Below are 15,000 nucleotides of genomic sequence, written 5' to 3'. Positions count from 1 at the left end.
TTTGTCCACGTGTCCTCTGTATTTAACCGTCACCCTTGGTGAGCAGTGGGCGCCATGACAGGCAGTGGGCGCCATGACGGCGAATCACCGTAGCCCGTGTGTTGGGGGGGCAGTGGTGGCCTAGCGGTTAAGGAAGCGGCCCCGTAATCTGCACAAATGATGGTTTTCCTGCTGGCCTCATAGTATGCAAGTGCTGGTGCAGAAACAAGTGAAGCTTTGACCTTTGCAAAAGCATTTTCTTTTTCCTCGTTACAGATCCAAGTGCTCTTTTAAGCAGGTTAGTGAGTGATAATTGACAAAACCCAGGGTTTGACGTAGCTCCTCGACATTAGATGGACTTTGCATCTCAGTGAGAGCCTTCACTTTGTTTGGGTCAGGATTCAGACCTTCTGAGCTAATTACGGGACCAAAGTATTTAAGCTCTGCTTGGCGGAAATGGCACTTGGCTTTCTTTAGCTTCAAGCCACTGTCTCTTACAATTTTCAAAACAGCACTGCTCTTCTGTCATTGCTCTATAAACTAAAATGTCGTCCATCACTACAACGACTCCTTCTTGGTCCTTGAGCAGTGTGGACATCAGCCTCTGGAAAATTTCTGGGCCTGATGTGATTCCTAAAGGAAGTCTGCGAAAGCACAAACGACCTTCAGGAGCTATAAAAGTAGTCAACTTTTAGCTGTTGGTTCCAAAGGAATCTGACAGAACCCGCACAAAGCATCGATGGTAGAGAATACTTTTGATCCAACTAGTTTTGTGGACAGTATATACCTCTATCGCTTCACTGCCTTGTTGAGGCGTTTCAGGTCAACACATACTGTATTCTTACTTGTTCTCTGTTTTTCTTCTCCACAGAAACCATTGGAGCACACCAATCTGTAGGCCCGGTGACCTCTTCTATTATGCCCAAGTTCAGCAAGTGTTTCAACTCCGCCTCCACTTTTGGCAAAAGACGAAATGGAATACGATGTGGTGTTGTTGCCACATCAATTTTTTAATGGATTGCATTTAAGTAGACCAATGTCTCCAAACACTCCATGGAGCATATTAGCATCGACAGCATTAATTCTTTTAACAAGGCTGGGTTAGCATAGCGAGGCAGGTGAACTGAGATAATGACAAAGTACGGGGTGGTAGTAGCCTAGCGGGTAACACACTCGCCTATGAACCAGAAGACCCAGGTTCAAATCCCACTTACTACCATTGTGTCCCTGAGCAAGACACTTAATCCTAAATTGCTCCAGGGAGACTGTCCCTGTAACTACTGATTGTAAGTCACTCTGGATAAGGGCGTCTGATAAATACTGTAAATGTAAAAATGTAAAATGATCACAAAACTTGACGAGGAAGAGAGACAGGGATTTAATATGTAATAAACAGGACATCCGGTAACTGGTGAACAGGTAACATTAACATAACATAACATAACAAAGACCCGGCGGTGAACAAAAACGAACAGAACAGCTTTATACATTAGACAGAGGTGAACATGATTAGAAAACATTCCACAGGACAAACGTGAAACTCCGGTCCAGATCCCGAACCTGAGTAACCGGTTCGTAATGCTGACCACATCACCCCAGGCTTACAATCACTGCACTGGCTACCCATCAAATTTAGGATTGACTACAAAATCCTACTTTTGACCTATTAAGCTCTAAATGGTCTTGCCCCACAGTACCTGAGTGAACTTTTAGTTATTTAGACTCACCACGGATTTTGTAGTCAATCCTAAATTTGATGGGTAACCAGTGCAGTGATTGTAAGACTGGGGTGATGTGGTCAAATTTCCTGGTTCTGGTTAGAACTCTGGCTGCAGCATTCTGTACTAGCTGGAGTTTACTCATGCACCTACTAGAGCATCCAGACAGTAATGCATTGCAGTAATCTAACCTTGATGTAATAAATGCATGGACCAACTTTTCTGCATCATGCATTGAAATTATATTTCTTATTTTTGCAATATTGCTAAGGTGATTGAATGCTATCCTAGTGACATTATCTACGTGCGAATTGAATGAGAGACCTGCATCAATGATGACACCTAGATCCTTCACTTCAAAGGCTATCCAGGGTTATTGTGTAGTCAGCCAGCTTAGGCCTGGCTGCTTGAGGCCCAAGTACAAGAGCTTCTGTCTTGTCAGGGTTTAACAGGAGAAAGTTGGTGAGCATCCACTGTCTAATGTCCTTCAGACAATTCTCTATTTTGTTCAGCTGCTGCCTCTGATCTGGCATTGCTGACAGATACAGCTGTGTGTCGTCAGCGTAGCAATGAAAGCTAATACCATGTTTGCGGATGACGTCACCTAAAGGTAATATGTATAGCGAAAAAATGACAGACTTAGGACAGAGCCTTGTGGAACACCAAACTCTACTTTACTATGTGAAGACGAAACAACATTGATGTCCACAAACTGATATTGGTTGGTCAGATATGATCTGAACCATTCGAGGGCTGTTCCCTTAATCCCAATAACATTCTCTGCAAACGCTGCACTCAGATCAAGCTGGACCTTAACCAAACATAGATGTTGTGTCAATTTCAGAAATGCAGCTTGTGACATAACGGTGGCATCTGCTCCTGTATCTATTTTACATTTACATTTACAGCATTTATCAGACGCCCTTATCCAGAGCAACTTACAATCAGTAGTTACAGGGACAGTCCCCCCCTGGAACAACCTAGGGTTAAGTGTCTTGCTCAGGGACACAATGGTAGTAAGTGGGGTTTGAACCTGGGTCTTCTGGTTCTCAGACGAGTGTGTTACCCACTTGGCTACTACCACCCTATTTTGAACACTACTATACTGCTGTTTAGAGGTAGCTCCACAATCCACAAATTTTTTTATTCACTTTTTATTCACTGATCCCAGGAAGAACAGATCCTCACCATCAGCCATGTTGCTTCATGCAACAGACACTTCCTTCAGCATTTTCGTTTGACACGCTGTTTCGAAATGTGCTAATTTCTTGCATTTTCTGCACATTTTATTTTTGGCTGGACATTCATGTGTATTCCCATGTAGGCCATTACATCTGGAACAGACTCCTGCTGTTTTGGGTACGCTTTGTTCTCCACATTTTGGAAGCTGCCACTCATCCCTCTTCTTGCCCGTGTGAAGATAGCGTCTACCTCGCTGCACCGCATTCTCTGTATAATCGGCTCGCAGGCTCGCGTTCTGTTGCTTGATCTGTGCACACTGGCGCGATATCTGAATAGCTTTTTTCTAGTGTGAGACCCGGCTCCATCTGCAAATTCTAATTCTAATGAAATCAAAGGTTGCTCTTCCACCTCCTGGGAAATTTGTGAAGGAGGATGTTTATGGCACAAAGAGATGGCGAAGAGTTCAGTATTTGATTGAGCAGTTCTGGAATCAATGGAAGAGTACCTTTCCAACATCTCTACCCGGCAGAAGTGGCATGTGCCCCGACGCAATCTTAAGGCGAATGATGTGGTCATTTTTAAAGAAGAAATCCTTCAGTGGCAGTTGGGGCGAGTGGTGGAAACGACTGTGGACAGTGATGGTCTGGTTTCGTCGAGTACAAGTGGGGGAACAAAAATCACTTAAACAGAATTCCCAATTTAAACCCTAAATTATAGAAATACCAATACAGAAGCTAGTCATGCTAGGGTTAGTGAATAGCTATGACATATACACTCATTTAAAGATGTACAAATATAATTCCAATTGTTTTCTGATTATTTTCACATTTTTTGGTGTTGTAGATTTATTGGAATTTGGGAATCATGTATGGTTTTGGGCAGTGGTCTCCTAGTGGTTAAGGAAGCGGCCCCGTAATCAGAAGGTTGCCAGTTCGGATCCCAATCACACACGGCTCCCTGGGTGCCTGTCATGGCTGCCCACTACTCACTAAGGGTGATGGGTTAAAAGCAGAGGACACATTTTGTTGTGTGCACCATGTGATGTGTATCACAATGACAATCACTTCACTTTACATTTACAGCATTTGGCAGACGCCCTTATCCAGAGCGACTTACAATGTGCTTTCAAGTTACCATCGATGAAGAGATCAATTCCGGTTCACTAGGACCCCAACTATAAATACAATCTTTTTGTTCACTCTGTTGTAGATTCTGTACACAAGTTCGACAATAAGAAAGTTACAAGTTAATTTAAATATTCTTTAAAGAGGAAAGTCTTAAGCTGTCATTTGAAAATACTCAGTGACTGAGCTGTTCTGACCTCGAGGGGAAGTTCATTCCACCACCGAGGGGCCAAGACGGAGAAGAGTCTAGATGAATGTCTTCCTTTTACCTTTAGCGATGGAGGGACCAGGCGAGCAGTACTGGAGGCTCGGAGTATACGAGGTGCAGTGCGAGGTGTAATAAGGGCTGTGAGGTAGGATGGGGCTGCTCCATGTTTGGCTTTGTAGGCCAGCATAAGTATTTTGAATCTGATGCGTGCAGCTACTGGGAGCCAGTGGAGGGAACATAGCAGAGGGGTGGTGTGGGAGAATTTGGGAAGGTCGAATATCAGTCATGCTGCTGCATTTTGTATGAGTTGTAGAGGTCGGATGGTACATAGTGGTAGACCAGCAAGAAGGGAGTTACTTTAGTCCAGTCTTAAGATTACTAAGGACTGAACCAGGATCTGGGTGGCCTGGGTTTACAGATAAGGACGGATTCGTCTGATATTGTACAGAAAGAATCTACATGAGCGGGAAAGGTTGCTGATGTGAGTCGAGAAGGAGAGTTGGTTGTCTATTATTATGCCAAGGTTGCGGGTCTGTTTAAAATAAACTTTTATGTCCAACTTGTGTGTGTCCTTAAATTCTGGTCCTTTATACACTGTAGTATCAAGAAAATCTATAGATAGCAGACTGTGAGTAGATTTCAGTTGAATGGAGGGATTGTGGTTATTGAGAATAGATCAAAATTGTTGGTAGTCTGAAGGTGAGTGGGTCCAGACTCCCCAAATATCATCCAGGTATCTGAAATAGTGGAGGGGCTGTTTGTCGCATTTGGACAAAGTGGCAGCCTCACATTCTGCCATAAAAATATTTGCGTAAGCCGGGGCAAATTTCTTTCCCATGGCAGTCCCTTTAATTTGTAGAAAGAAATCCCCATTTAATTGGAAGTCATTTCTATTAAGATTAATTTCTAATAATTTAATTAATTGTTTGTCCGGTCTCTTAGAATCGGGATATTTGAGGAAAATGTTTTTGATGGCTTGAATGCCCTCTGTAGTATCAATATTAGTATATAAGCTATCAATGTTCATTGTGAATAAAATGGAATTTTGTGGAATGATGAGACTTTTAATTATTTCAACAAAGTTGTATGTGTCCTTGATATAACTCTGGTGTCTGGTGGAAAGTGGATTCAAGTAATGGTCGAAATATTCTGCTGTATAGTAGGTTTTGCTCTCACAGTCAGAAACAATAAGTCTCCCTGGGGGAATTTTGTGGGGTTTACTCCATTTGGCAGGGTCTTTATGAATCTTAGGGAGTAAGTAAAAAATTCTGCCTCTGGGTTCTTTGTTTCCCAAAAAGTATGTCTTTTGTTTTGCATTAATGAAATTGTTATCATATAGGGATTGGAGGATTACCTTTACCATAGGTACAGTCTCTAAATATATTTTTTATAATATTTTGTGTTGTATAATTGTCTATAACCCTCTCATAAGTATTGTTGTCTATCTAGTATAACAATTGCACTTCCCTTGTCTGCTGGTTTGATGACTATTTTTGTGTTGTTCTTCAATTCTTGTAAAGCTTTGACTTCATCCGGACTGAGATTAGGTTGCTCAGAGTATAAATTCTTTTTTAAAAGTAAGTAGATCCATATCAATTAACAAACAAAGGTTATTTGGAATTTTGTCCATAGGGGGGTCCCAATCTGATTTAAAAGTGAATGGAGGGGGATCCCGATCTGTTTGATTTTGGAAGTACGATATGTGTTTAAGTCTTCTGTGGAATTGGCCTAGATCTATTTCCGTCTGCATTCTATGCTGTTTTGTGTTTATTCCAATTGATGGTACGAAAGTCAAACCCTTGCTGAGAAGTCTAAGTTGTGCTGGGGTGATGTTGAATTTATAGGTAAGGATGATAACATTTTTTTTGCCCCTCCTGAAATAGCAGGCTTCTGAGGGTATTTATTTTAAATAAGTACTAACCAGGCCCAAGCCTTCTTAGCTTCTGAGATCAGACGAGACCGGGTGTTCTTTGGCTGGTATTGCCGTAAGCAATCTCTGCTTGAAAATCTTGGACTTTAAACAATCCGCTTAATATGAAATCCCCCAATGGGGGACATATCTGATATTAAACTGACATCTGGGTGCGTCGCACCTTAAGGCCAAGAGCCGGACAACCCCGCTTAATCGATTCAGCTGCACCCCACTCCACAGCCAAGCCTGTGAAAGATTGTCGTAGAGCACTCACAGACACGGACACCAGAAGAGCAGTTGTAAAAAATAAAATAAAAAAGCGGGAAAACATATCCAAAAGTGAAAATGACTCTTAACTTACTTTAGAAAAAAACTAACAAAGCGATGCAAAAAAACTTTATTTTAAAAAGTTTTTCAACAGATAAAGCTTACAGCACCTGGCATTCCCAGGCAGTCTCCCATCCAAGTACTAACCAGGCCCAAGCCTTCTTAGCTTCCGAGATCAGACGAGACCGAGTGTTCTTTGGCTGGTATGGCCATAAGCAATCTGTGCTTGAAAATCTTGGACTTTAAACAATCCGCTTAATATGTAATCCCCTGCTGGGGGACGTATTTGATATTAAACTGACATCTGGGTGCGTCGCACCTTAAGACCGAGAGCCGGACAACCCCGCTTAATCGACTCAGCTGCACCCCACTCCACAGCCAAGCCTGTTAAAGATTGTTGTAGAGCATGCACATACACGGACATCTGCAGAGCAGTTTGTAAAAAAAAAAAAAAAAAAAAAGAAGAAGAAGAAGAAAAAAGGCGGGAAAACATATCCAAGAGTGAAAATGACAATTAACTTATTTTAGAAAAAAGCTAACAAAGCGATGCAAAAAACTTCATTTTAAAAAGTTTTTCAACAGTTAAACCTTACAGCACCGGGTATTCCCAGGTGGTCTCCCATCCAAGTACTAACCAGGCCCAAGCCTTCTTAGCTTCCGAGATCAGACGAGACCGGGCGTTCTTGGGCTGGAATGGCCGTAAGCAATCTCTGCTTGAAAATCTTGGACTTTAAACTACCTAGGCTTGAAAACATATCACAGAGTGAAAATACCTCTTAACTTACTTTAGAAAAAAACTAACAAAGCGATGCAAAAAAACTTCATTTTAAAAAGTTTTTCAACAGTTAAAGCTTACAGCACCTGGTATTCCCAGGAGGTCTCCCATCCAAGTACTAACCAGGCCCAAGCCTTCTTTGCTTCCGAGATCAGACGAGACCGGGCGTTCTTGGGATGGTATGGCCGTAAGCAATCTCTGCTTGAAAATCTTGGACTTTAAACAACCTAGGCTTGAAAACATATCTCAGTGTGAAAATACCTCTTAACTTACTTTAGAAAAAAACTAACAAAGCGATGCAAAAAAACTACATTTTAAAAAGTTTTTCAACAGTTAAAGCTTACAGCACCTGGTATTCCCAGGAGGTCTCCCATCCAAGAACTAACCAGGCCCAAGCCTTCTTAGCTTCCGAGATCAGACGAGACCGGGCGTTCTTGGGCTGGTATAGCCGTAAGCAATCTCTGCTTGAAAATCTTGGACTTTAAACAACCTAGGCTTGAAAACATATCACAGAGTGAAAATACCTCTTAACTTTTTATTAGTAAAAAACTAACAAAGCGATTCAAAAAAACTTCATTTTAAAAAGTTTTTCAACAGTTAAAGCTTACAGCACCTGGTATTCCCAGGAGGTCTCTAATCCAAGTACTAACCAGGCCCAAGCCTTCTGAGCTTCTGAGATCAGACGAGACCAGGCGTTCTTGGGCTGGTATTGCCGTAAGCAATCTCTGCTTGAAAATCTTGGACTTTAAACAACCTAGGTTTGAAAACATATCACAGAGTGAAAATACCTCTTAACTTACTTTAGAAAAAAACTAACAAAGCGATGCAAAAAAACTTCATTTTCAAAAGGTTTTCAACAGTTAAAGGTTACAGCACCTGGTATTCCCAGGAGGTCTCCCATCCAAGTACTAACCAGGCCCAAGCCTTCTTAGCTTCCGAGATCAGACGAGACCGGGCGTTCTTGGGCTGGAATGGCCGTAAGCAATCTCTGCTTGAAAATCTTGGACTTTAAACTACCTAGGCTTGAAAACATATCACAGAGTGAAAATACCTCTTAACTTCCTTTAGAAAAAAAACTAACAAAGCGATGCAAAAAAACTTCATTTTAAAAAGTTTTTCAACAGTTAAAGCTTACAGCACCTGGTATTCCCAGGAGGTCTCCCATCCAAGTACTAACCAGGCCCAAGCCTTCTTAGCTTCCGAGATCAGACGAGACCGGGCGTTCTTGGGCTGGTATGGCCGTAAGCAATCTCTGCTTGAAAATCTTGGACTTTAAACAACCTACGCTTGAAAACATATCACAGAGTGAAAATATCTCTTAACTTACTTTAGAAAAAAACGAACAAAGCGATGCAAAAATACTTCATTTTAAAAAGTTTTTCAACAGTTAAAGCTTACAGCACCTGGTATTCCCAGGAGGTCTCCCATCCAAGTACTAACAAGGCCCAAGACTTCTTAGCTTCCGAGATCAGACGCGACCGGGCGCTTTTGGGTTGGTATGGCCGTAAGCAATCTCTGCTTGAAAATCTTGGACTTTAAACAACCTAGGCTTGAAAACATATCACAGAGTGAAAATACCTCTTAACTTACTTAGAAAAAAACTAACAAAGCGATGCAAAAAAACTTCATTTTAAAAAGTTTTTCAACAGTTAAAGCTTACAGCACCTGGTATTCCCAGGAGGTCTCCCATCTAAGTACTAACCAGGCCCAAGCCTTCTTAGCTTCCGAGATCAGACGAGACCGGGCGTTCTTGGGATGGTATGGCCGTAAGCAATCTCTGCTTGAAAATCTTGGACTTTAAACAACCTAGGCTTGAAAACATATCACAGAGTGAAAATACCTCTTAACTTACTTTAGAAAAAAACTAACAAAGCGATGCAAAAAAACTTACATTTTAAAAAGTTTTTCAACAGTTAAAGCTTACAGCACCTGGTATTCCCAGGAGGTCTCCCATCCAAGTACTAACCAGGCCCAAGCCTTCTTAGCTTCCGAGATCAGACGAGACCGGGCGTTCTTGGGCTGGTATAGGCCGTAAGCAATCTCTGCTTGAAAATCTTGGACTTTAAACAACCTAGGCTTGAAAACATATCACAGAGTGAAAATACCTCTTAACTTACTTTAGAAAAAAACTAACAAAGCGATGCAAAAAAACTTCATTTTAAAAAGTTTTTCAACAGTTAAAGCTTACAGCACCTGGTATTCCAGGAGGTCTCCCATCCAAGTACTAACCAGGCCCAAGCCTTCTTAGCTTCTCGAGATCAGACGAGACCAGGGCGTTCTTGGGCTGGTATGGCCGTAAGCAATCTCTGCTTGAAAATCTTGGACTTTAAACAACCTAGGCTTGAAAACATATCACAGAGTGAAAATACCTCTTAACTTACTTTAGAAAAAAACTAACAAAGCGATGCAAAAAAACTACATTTTAAAAAGTTTTTCAACAGTTAAAGCTTACAGCACCTGGTATTCCCAGGAGGTCTCCCATCCAAGTACTAACCAGGCCCAAGCCTTCTTAGCTTCCTGAGATCAGACGAGACCGGGCGTTCTTGGGCTGGTATGGCCGTAAGCAGCTCTGCTTGAAAATCTTGGACTTTAAACAACCTAGGCTTGAAAACATATCACAGAGTGAAAATACCTCTTAACTTACTTTAGAAAAAAACTAACAAAGCGATGCAAAAAAACTTCATTTTAAAAAGTTTTTCAACAGTTAAAGCTTACAGCACCTGGTATTCCCAGGAGGTCTCCCATCCAAGTACTAACCAGGCCCAAGCCTTCTTAGCTTCCGAGATCAGACGAGACCGGGCGTTCTTGGGCTGGTATGGCCGTAAGCAATCTCTGCTTGAAAATCTTGGACTTTAAACAACCTAGGCTTGAAAACATATCACAGAGTGAAAATACCTCTTAACTTACTTTAGAAAAAAACTAACAAAGCGATGCAAAAAAACTTCATTTTAAAAAGTTTTTCAACAGTTAAAGCTTACTAGCACCTGGTATTCCCAGGAGGTCTCCCATCCAAGTACTAACCAGGCCCAAGCCTTCTTAGCTTCCGAGATCAGACGAGACCGGGCGTTCTTGGGCTGGTATGGCCGTAAGCAATCTCTGCTTGAAAATCTTGGACTTTAAACAACCTAGGCTTGAAAACATATCACAGAGTGAAAATACCTCTTAACTTCCTTTAGAAAAAAACTAACAAAGCGATGCAAAAAAACTTCATTTTAAAAAGTTTTTCAACAGTTAAAGCTTACAGCACCTGGTATTCCCAGGAGGTCTCCCATCCAAGTACTAACCAGGCCCAAGCCTTCATAGCTTCCGAGATCAGACGAGACCGGGCGTTCTTGGGCTGGTATGGCCGTAAGCAATCTCTGCTTGAAAATCTTGGACTTTAAACAACCTAGGCTTGAAAACATATCACAGAGTGAAAATACCTCTTAACTTACTTTAGAAAAAAACTAACAAAGCGATGCAAAAAATACTTCATTTTAAAAAGTTTTTCAACAGTTAAAGCTTACAGCACCTGGTATTCCCAGGAGGTCTCCCATCCAAGTACTAACCAGGCCCAAGACTTCTTAGCTTCCGAGATCAGACGAGACCGGGCGCTTTTGGGTTGGTATGGCCGTAAGCAATCTCTGCTTGAAAATCTTGGACTTTAAACTACCTAGGCTTGAAAACATATCACAGAGTGAAAATACCTCTTAACTTACTTTAGAAAAAAACTAACAAAGCGATGCAAAAAAACTTCATTTTCAAAAGGTTTTCAACAGTTAAAGGTTACAGCACCTGGTATTCCCAGGAGGTCTCCCATCCAAGTACTAACCAGGCCCAAGCCTTCTTAGCTTCCGAGATCAGACGAGACCGGGCGTTCTTGGGCTGGAATGGCCGTAAGCAATCTCTGCTTGAAAATCTTGGACTTTAAACTACCTAGGCTTGAAAACATATCACAGAGTGAAAATACCTCTTAACTTCCTTTAGAAAAAAACTAACAAAGCGATGCAAAAAAACTTCATTTTAAAAAGTTTTTCAACAGTTAAAGCTTACAGCACCTGGTATTCCCAGGATGGTCTCCCATCCAAGTACTAACCACGCCCAAGCCTTCTTAGCTTCCGAGATCAGACGAGACCGGGCGTTCTTGGGCTGGTATGGCCGTAAGCAATCTCTGCTTGAAAATCTTGGACTTTAAACAACCTAGGCTTGAAAACATATCACAGAGTGAAAATACCTCTTAACTTACTTTAGAAAAAAACTAACAAAGCGATGCAAAAAAACTTCATTTTAAAAAGTTTTTCAACAGTTAAAGCTTACAGCACCTGGTATTCCCAGGAGGTCTCCCATCCAAGTACTAACCAGGCCCAAGCCTTCTTAGCTTCCGAGATCAGACGAGACCGGGCGTTCTTGGGCTGGTATGGCCGTAAGCAATCTCTGCTTGAAAATCTTGGACTTTAAACACCTAGGCTTGAAAACATATCACAGAGTGAAAATACCTCTTAACTTACTTTAGAAAAAAACTAACAAAGCGATGCAAAAAAACTTCATTTTAAAAAGTTTTTCAACAGTTAAAGCTTACAGCACCTGGTATTCCCAGGAGGTCTCCCATCCAAGTACTAACCAGGCCCAAGCCTTCTTAGCTTCCGAGATCAGACGAGACCGGGCGTTCCTTGGGCTGGTATGGCCGTAAGCAATCTCTGCTTGAAAATCTTGGACTTTAAACAACCTAGGCTTGAAAACATATCACAGAGTGAAATATCCTCTTAACTTACTTTAGAAAAAAACTAACAAAGCGATGCAAAAAAACTTCATTTTAAAAAGTTTTTCAACAGTTAAAGCTTACAGCACCTGGTATTCCCAAGAGAACTCCCATCCAAGTACTAACAAGGTCCAAGCCTTCTTAGCTTCCGAGATCAGACGAGACCGGGCGTTCTTGGGCTTGGTATGGCCGTAAGCAATCTCTGCTTGAAAATCTTGGACTTTAAACAACCTAGGCTTGAAAACATATCACAGAGTGAAAATACCTCTTAACTTACTTTAGAAAAAAACTAACAAAGCGATGCAAAAAAACTTCATTTTAAAAAGTTTTTTCAACAGTTAAAGCTTACAGCACCTGGTATTCCCAGGAGGTCTCCCATCCAAGTACTAACCAGGCCCAAGCCTTCTTAGCTTCCGAGATCAGACGAGACCGGGCGTTCTTGGGCTGGTATGGCCGTAAGCAATCTCTGCTTGAAAATCTTGGACTTTAAACAACCTAGGCTTGAAAACATATCACAGAGTGAAAATACCTCTTAACTTACTTTAGAAAAAAACTAACAAAGCGATGCAAAAAAACTTCATTTTAAAAAGTTTTTCAACAGTTAAAGCTTACAGCACCTGGTATTCCCAGGAGGTCTCCCATCCAAGTACTAACCAGGCCCAAGCCTTCTTAGCTTCCGAGATCAGACGAGACCGGGCGTTCTTGGGCTGGTATGGCCGTAAGCAATCTCTGCTTGAAAATCTTGGACTTTAAACAACCTAGGCTTGAAAACATATCACAGAGTGAAAATACCTCTTAACTTACTTTAGAAAAAAACTAACAAAGCGATGCAAAAAAACTTCATTTTAAAAAGTTTTTCAACAGTTAAAGCTTACAGCACCTGGTATTCCCAGGAGGTCTCCCATCCAAGTACTAACCAGGCCCAAGCCTTCTTAGCTTCCGAGATCAGACGAGACCGGGCGTTCTTGGGCTGGTATGGCCGTAAGCAATCTCTGCTTGAAAATCTTGGACTTTAAACTACCTAGGCTTGAAAACATATCACAGAGTGAAAATACCTCTTAACTTACTTTAGAAAAAAACTAACAAAGCGATGCAAAAAAAACTTCATTTTAAAAAGTTTTTCAACAGTTAAAGCTTACAGCACCTGGTATTCCCAGGAGGTCTCCCATCCAAGTACTAACCAGGCCCAAGCCTTCTTAGCTTCCGAGATCAGACGAGACCGGGCGTTCTGGGCTGGTATGGCCGTAAGCAATCTCTGCTTGAAAATCTTGGACTTTAAACAACCTAGGCTTAAAAAAAATATTACAGAGTGAAAATATCTCTTAACTTACTTTAGAAAAAAACTAACAAAGCGATGCAAAAAACTTCATTTTAAAAAGTTTTTCAACAGTTAAAGCTTACAGCACCTGGTATTCCCAGGAGGTCTCCCATCCAAGTACTAACCAGGCCCAAGCCTTCTTAGCTTCCGAGATCAGACGAGACCGGGCGTTCTTGGGTGGTATGGCCGTAAGCAATCTCTGCTTGAAAATCTTGGACTTTAAACAACCTAGGCTTGAAAACATATCTCAGAGTGAAAATACCTCTTAACTTACTTTAGAAAAAAAACTAACAAAGCGATGCAAAAAAACTACATTTTAAAAAGTTTTTCAACAGTTAAAGCTTACTGCACCTGGTATTCCCAGGAGGTCTCCCATCCAAGAACTAACCAGGCCCAAGCCTTCTTAGCTTCCGAGATCAGACGAGACCGGGCGTTCTTGGGCTGGTATAGCCGTAAGCAATCTCTGCATGAAAATCTTGGACTATAAACAACCTAGGCTTGAAAACATATCACAGAGTGAAAATACCTCTTAACTTACTTTATTAGAAAAAAACTAACAAAGCGATGCAAAAAAACTTCATTTTAAAAAGTTTTTCAACAGTTAAAGCTTACAGCACCTGGTATTCCCAGGAGGTCTCCCATCCAAGTACTAACCAGGCCCAAGCCTTCATAGCTTCCGAGATCAGACGAGACCGGGCGTTCTTGGGCTGGTATGGCCGTAAGCAACCTCTGCTTGAAAATCTTGGACTTTAAACAACCTAGGCTTGAAAACATATCACAGAGTGAAAATACCTCTTAACTTACTTTAGAAAAAAACTAACAAAGCGATGTAAAAAAACTTTATTTAAAAAAGTTTTTCAACAGTTAAAGCTTACAGCACCTGGTATTCCCAGGAGGTCTCCCATCCAAGTACTAACCAGGCCCAAGACTTCTTAGCTTCCGAGATCAGACAAGACCGGGCGCTTTTGGGTTGGTATGGCCGTAAGCAATCTCTGCTTGAAAATCTTGGACTTTAAACTACCTAGGCTTGAAAACATATCACAGAGTGAAAATACCTCTTAACTTACTTTAGAAAAAAACTAACAAAGCGATGCAAAAAAACTTCATTTTCAAAAGGTTTTCAACAGTTAAAGGTTACAGCACCTGGTATTCCCAGGAGGTCTCCGATCCAAGTACTAACCAGGCCCAAGCCTTCTTAGCTTCCGAGATCAGACGAGACCGGGCGTTCTTGGGCTGGAATGGCCGTAAGCAATCTCTGCTTGAAAATCTTGGAATTAAACTACCTAGGCTTGAAAACATATCACAGAGTAAAAATACCTCTTAACTTCCTTTAGAAAAAAACTAACAAAGCGATGCAAAAAAACTTCATTTTAAAAAGTTTTTCAACAGTTAAAGCGTTACAGCAACACTGGTATTCCCAGGAGGTCTCCCTATCCAAGCTTACTAACCACGGCCCAAGACTTCTCTTACGCTTCCGAGATCAGACGAGACCGGGCCGCTTTTGGCTTTGGTATGGCCGTAAGTCAATCCTCCCTCGCTTGACAAATCTTGGACTTTAATACTACCCTTAGGCTTGGAAAAACATATCAACAGAGTGAAAATATCCTCCTTAACTTACCTTTAGACAAAAAACAAACATAAGCGATTGCAAAAATACTTCATTTTCAAAAGTTTTTCAAACAGTTAAAGGTTACAGCACCTGGTATTCCCAGGAGGTCT

General features: G+C 41.4%; 24 non-coding genes and 6 pseudogenes across 24 annotated transcripts; all 30 read right to left on the bottom strand.

Annotated features, from left to right (window-relative positions):
* Nucleotides 1-6,548: 6,548 nt before the first annotated feature.
* Nucleotides 6,549-6,667, bottom strand: LOC114765475 (5S ribosomal RNA). Its single transcript, XR_003742659.1, has one exon. It is a non-coding gene; the product is annotated as a 5S ribosomal RNA (ribosomal RNA).
* A 369-nt stretch (nucleotides 6,668-7,036) lies between these two features.
* On the bottom strand, nucleotides 7,037-7,155 carry LOC114765476 (5S ribosomal RNA). The gene has a single exon (XR_003742660.1). It is a non-coding gene; the product is annotated as a 5S ribosomal RNA (ribosomal RNA).
* A 144-nt stretch (nucleotides 7,156-7,299) lies between these two features.
* On the bottom strand, nucleotides 7,300-7,418 carry LOC114765478 (5S ribosomal RNA). The gene has a single exon (XR_003742661.1). It is a non-coding gene; the product is annotated as a 5S ribosomal RNA (ribosomal RNA).
* A 144-nt stretch (nucleotides 7,419-7,562) lies between these two features.
* On the bottom strand, nucleotides 7,563-7,681 carry LOC114765453 (5S ribosomal RNA). Its single transcript, XR_003742640.1, has one exon. It is a non-coding gene; the product is annotated as a 5S ribosomal RNA (ribosomal RNA).
* Nucleotides 7,682-7,826: 145 nt separating this feature from the next.
* LOC114765489 (uncharacterized) lies at nucleotides 7,827-7,945 on the bottom strand (annotated as a pseudogene).
* Nucleotides 7,946-8,089: 144 nt separating this feature from the next.
* LOC114765474 (5S ribosomal RNA) lies at nucleotides 8,090-8,208 on the bottom strand. Its single transcript, XR_003742658.1, has one exon. It is a non-coding gene; the product is annotated as a 5S ribosomal RNA (ribosomal RNA).
* A 145-nt stretch (nucleotides 8,209-8,353) lies between these two features.
* Nucleotides 8,354-8,472, bottom strand: LOC114765413 (5S ribosomal RNA). The gene has a single exon (XR_003742613.1). It is a non-coding gene; the product is annotated as a 5S ribosomal RNA (ribosomal RNA).
* Nucleotides 8,473-8,616: 144 nt separating this feature from the next.
* On the bottom strand, nucleotides 8,617-8,735 carry LOC114765486 (uncharacterized; annotated as a pseudogene).
* A 143-nt stretch (nucleotides 8,736-8,878) lies between these two features.
* On the bottom strand, nucleotides 8,879-8,997 carry LOC114765465 (5S ribosomal RNA). Its single transcript, XR_003742650.1, has one exon. It is a non-coding gene; the product is annotated as a 5S ribosomal RNA (ribosomal RNA).
* A 145-nt stretch (nucleotides 8,998-9,142) lies between these two features.
* On the bottom strand, nucleotides 9,143-9,262 carry LOC114765471 (5S ribosomal RNA). Its single transcript, XR_003742655.1, has one exon. It is a non-coding gene; the product is annotated as a 5S ribosomal RNA (ribosomal RNA).
* Nucleotides 9,263-9,406: 144 nt separating this feature from the next.
* On the bottom strand, nucleotides 9,407-9,526 carry LOC114765491 (uncharacterized; annotated as a pseudogene).
* Nucleotides 9,527-9,670: 144 nt separating this feature from the next.
* Nucleotides 9,671-9,790, bottom strand: LOC114765479 (5S ribosomal RNA). The gene has a single exon (XR_003742662.1). It is a non-coding gene; the product is annotated as a 5S ribosomal RNA (ribosomal RNA).
* A 143-nt stretch (nucleotides 9,791-9,933) lies between these two features.
* On the bottom strand, nucleotides 9,934-10,052 carry LOC114765507 (5S ribosomal RNA). The gene has a single exon (XR_003742669.1). It is a non-coding gene; the product is annotated as a 5S ribosomal RNA (ribosomal RNA).
* Nucleotides 10,053-10,196: 144 nt separating this feature from the next.
* LOC114765480 (5S ribosomal RNA) lies at nucleotides 10,197-10,316 on the bottom strand. Its single transcript, XR_003742663.1, has one exon. It is a non-coding gene; the product is annotated as a 5S ribosomal RNA (ribosomal RNA).
* Nucleotides 10,317-10,460: 144 nt separating this feature from the next.
* On the bottom strand, nucleotides 10,461-10,579 carry LOC114765429 (5S ribosomal RNA). The gene has a single exon (XR_003742621.1). It is a non-coding gene; the product is annotated as a 5S ribosomal RNA (ribosomal RNA).
* Nucleotides 10,580-10,724: 145 nt separating this feature from the next.
* On the bottom strand, nucleotides 10,725-10,843 carry LOC114765441 (5S ribosomal RNA). The gene has a single exon (XR_003742629.1). It is a non-coding gene; the product is annotated as a 5S ribosomal RNA (ribosomal RNA).
* Nucleotides 10,844-10,987: 144 nt separating this feature from the next.
* Nucleotides 10,988-11,106, bottom strand: LOC114765472 (5S ribosomal RNA). Its single transcript, XR_003742656.1, has one exon. It is a non-coding gene; the product is annotated as a 5S ribosomal RNA (ribosomal RNA).
* Nucleotides 11,107-11,250: 144 nt separating this feature from the next.
* Nucleotides 11,251-11,370, bottom strand: LOC114765484 (uncharacterized; annotated as a pseudogene).
* A 144-nt stretch (nucleotides 11,371-11,514) lies between these two features.
* LOC114765497 (5S ribosomal RNA) lies at nucleotides 11,515-11,633 on the bottom strand. The gene has a single exon (XR_003742668.1). It is a non-coding gene; the product is annotated as a 5S ribosomal RNA (ribosomal RNA).
* Nucleotides 11,634-11,776: 143 nt separating this feature from the next.
* Nucleotides 11,777-11,896, bottom strand: LOC114765415 (5S ribosomal RNA). Its single transcript, XR_003742615.1, has one exon. It is a non-coding gene; the product is annotated as a 5S ribosomal RNA (ribosomal RNA).
* Nucleotides 11,897-12,040: 144 nt separating this feature from the next.
* Nucleotides 12,041-12,160, bottom strand: LOC114765490 (uncharacterized; annotated as a pseudogene).
* Nucleotides 12,161-12,305: 145 nt separating this feature from the next.
* LOC114765485 (5S ribosomal RNA) lies at nucleotides 12,306-12,424 on the bottom strand. The gene has a single exon (XR_003742667.1). It is a non-coding gene; the product is annotated as a 5S ribosomal RNA (ribosomal RNA).
* A 144-nt stretch (nucleotides 12,425-12,568) lies between these two features.
* Nucleotides 12,569-12,687, bottom strand: LOC114765473 (5S ribosomal RNA). The gene has a single exon (XR_003742657.1). It is a non-coding gene; the product is annotated as a 5S ribosomal RNA (ribosomal RNA).
* Nucleotides 12,688-12,831: 144 nt separating this feature from the next.
* Nucleotides 12,832-12,950, bottom strand: LOC114765412 (5S ribosomal RNA). Its single transcript, XR_003742612.1, has one exon. It is a non-coding gene; the product is annotated as a 5S ribosomal RNA (ribosomal RNA).
* A 145-nt stretch (nucleotides 12,951-13,095) lies between these two features.
* On the bottom strand, nucleotides 13,096-13,213 carry LOC114765414 (5S ribosomal RNA). Its single transcript, XR_003742614.1, has one exon. It is a non-coding gene; the product is annotated as a 5S ribosomal RNA (ribosomal RNA).
* A 144-nt stretch (nucleotides 13,214-13,357) lies between these two features.
* LOC114765481 (5S ribosomal RNA) lies at nucleotides 13,358-13,475 on the bottom strand. The gene has a single exon (XR_003742664.1). It is a non-coding gene; the product is annotated as a 5S ribosomal RNA (ribosomal RNA).
* A 145-nt stretch (nucleotides 13,476-13,620) lies between these two features.
* Nucleotides 13,621-13,739, bottom strand: LOC114765483 (5S ribosomal RNA). Its single transcript, XR_003742666.1, has one exon. It is a non-coding gene; the product is annotated as a 5S ribosomal RNA (ribosomal RNA).
* A 147-nt stretch (nucleotides 13,740-13,886) lies between these two features.
* On the bottom strand, nucleotides 13,887-14,005 carry LOC114765417 (5S ribosomal RNA). Its single transcript, XR_003742616.1, has one exon. It is a non-coding gene; the product is annotated as a 5S ribosomal RNA (ribosomal RNA).
* Nucleotides 14,006-14,149: 144 nt separating this feature from the next.
* Nucleotides 14,150-14,268, bottom strand: LOC114765482 (5S ribosomal RNA). The gene has a single exon (XR_003742665.1). It is a non-coding gene; the product is annotated as a 5S ribosomal RNA (ribosomal RNA).
* A 144-nt stretch (nucleotides 14,269-14,412) lies between these two features.
* On the bottom strand, nucleotides 14,413-14,531 carry LOC114765487 (uncharacterized; annotated as a pseudogene).
* Nucleotides 14,532-15,000: the final 469 nt, after the last annotated feature.

This window comes from Denticeps clupeoides, chromosome 15, assembly GCF_900700375.1.
Source record: "Denticeps clupeoides chromosome 15, fDenClu1.1, whole genome shotgun sequence".
Lineage (NCBI taxonomy): Eukaryota > Metazoa > Chordata > Actinopteri > Clupeiformes > Denticipitidae > Denticeps > Denticeps clupeoides.
Note: the sequence above shows the minus strand (reverse complement) of the source record. Positions and strands in the feature narration are given on the sequence as shown.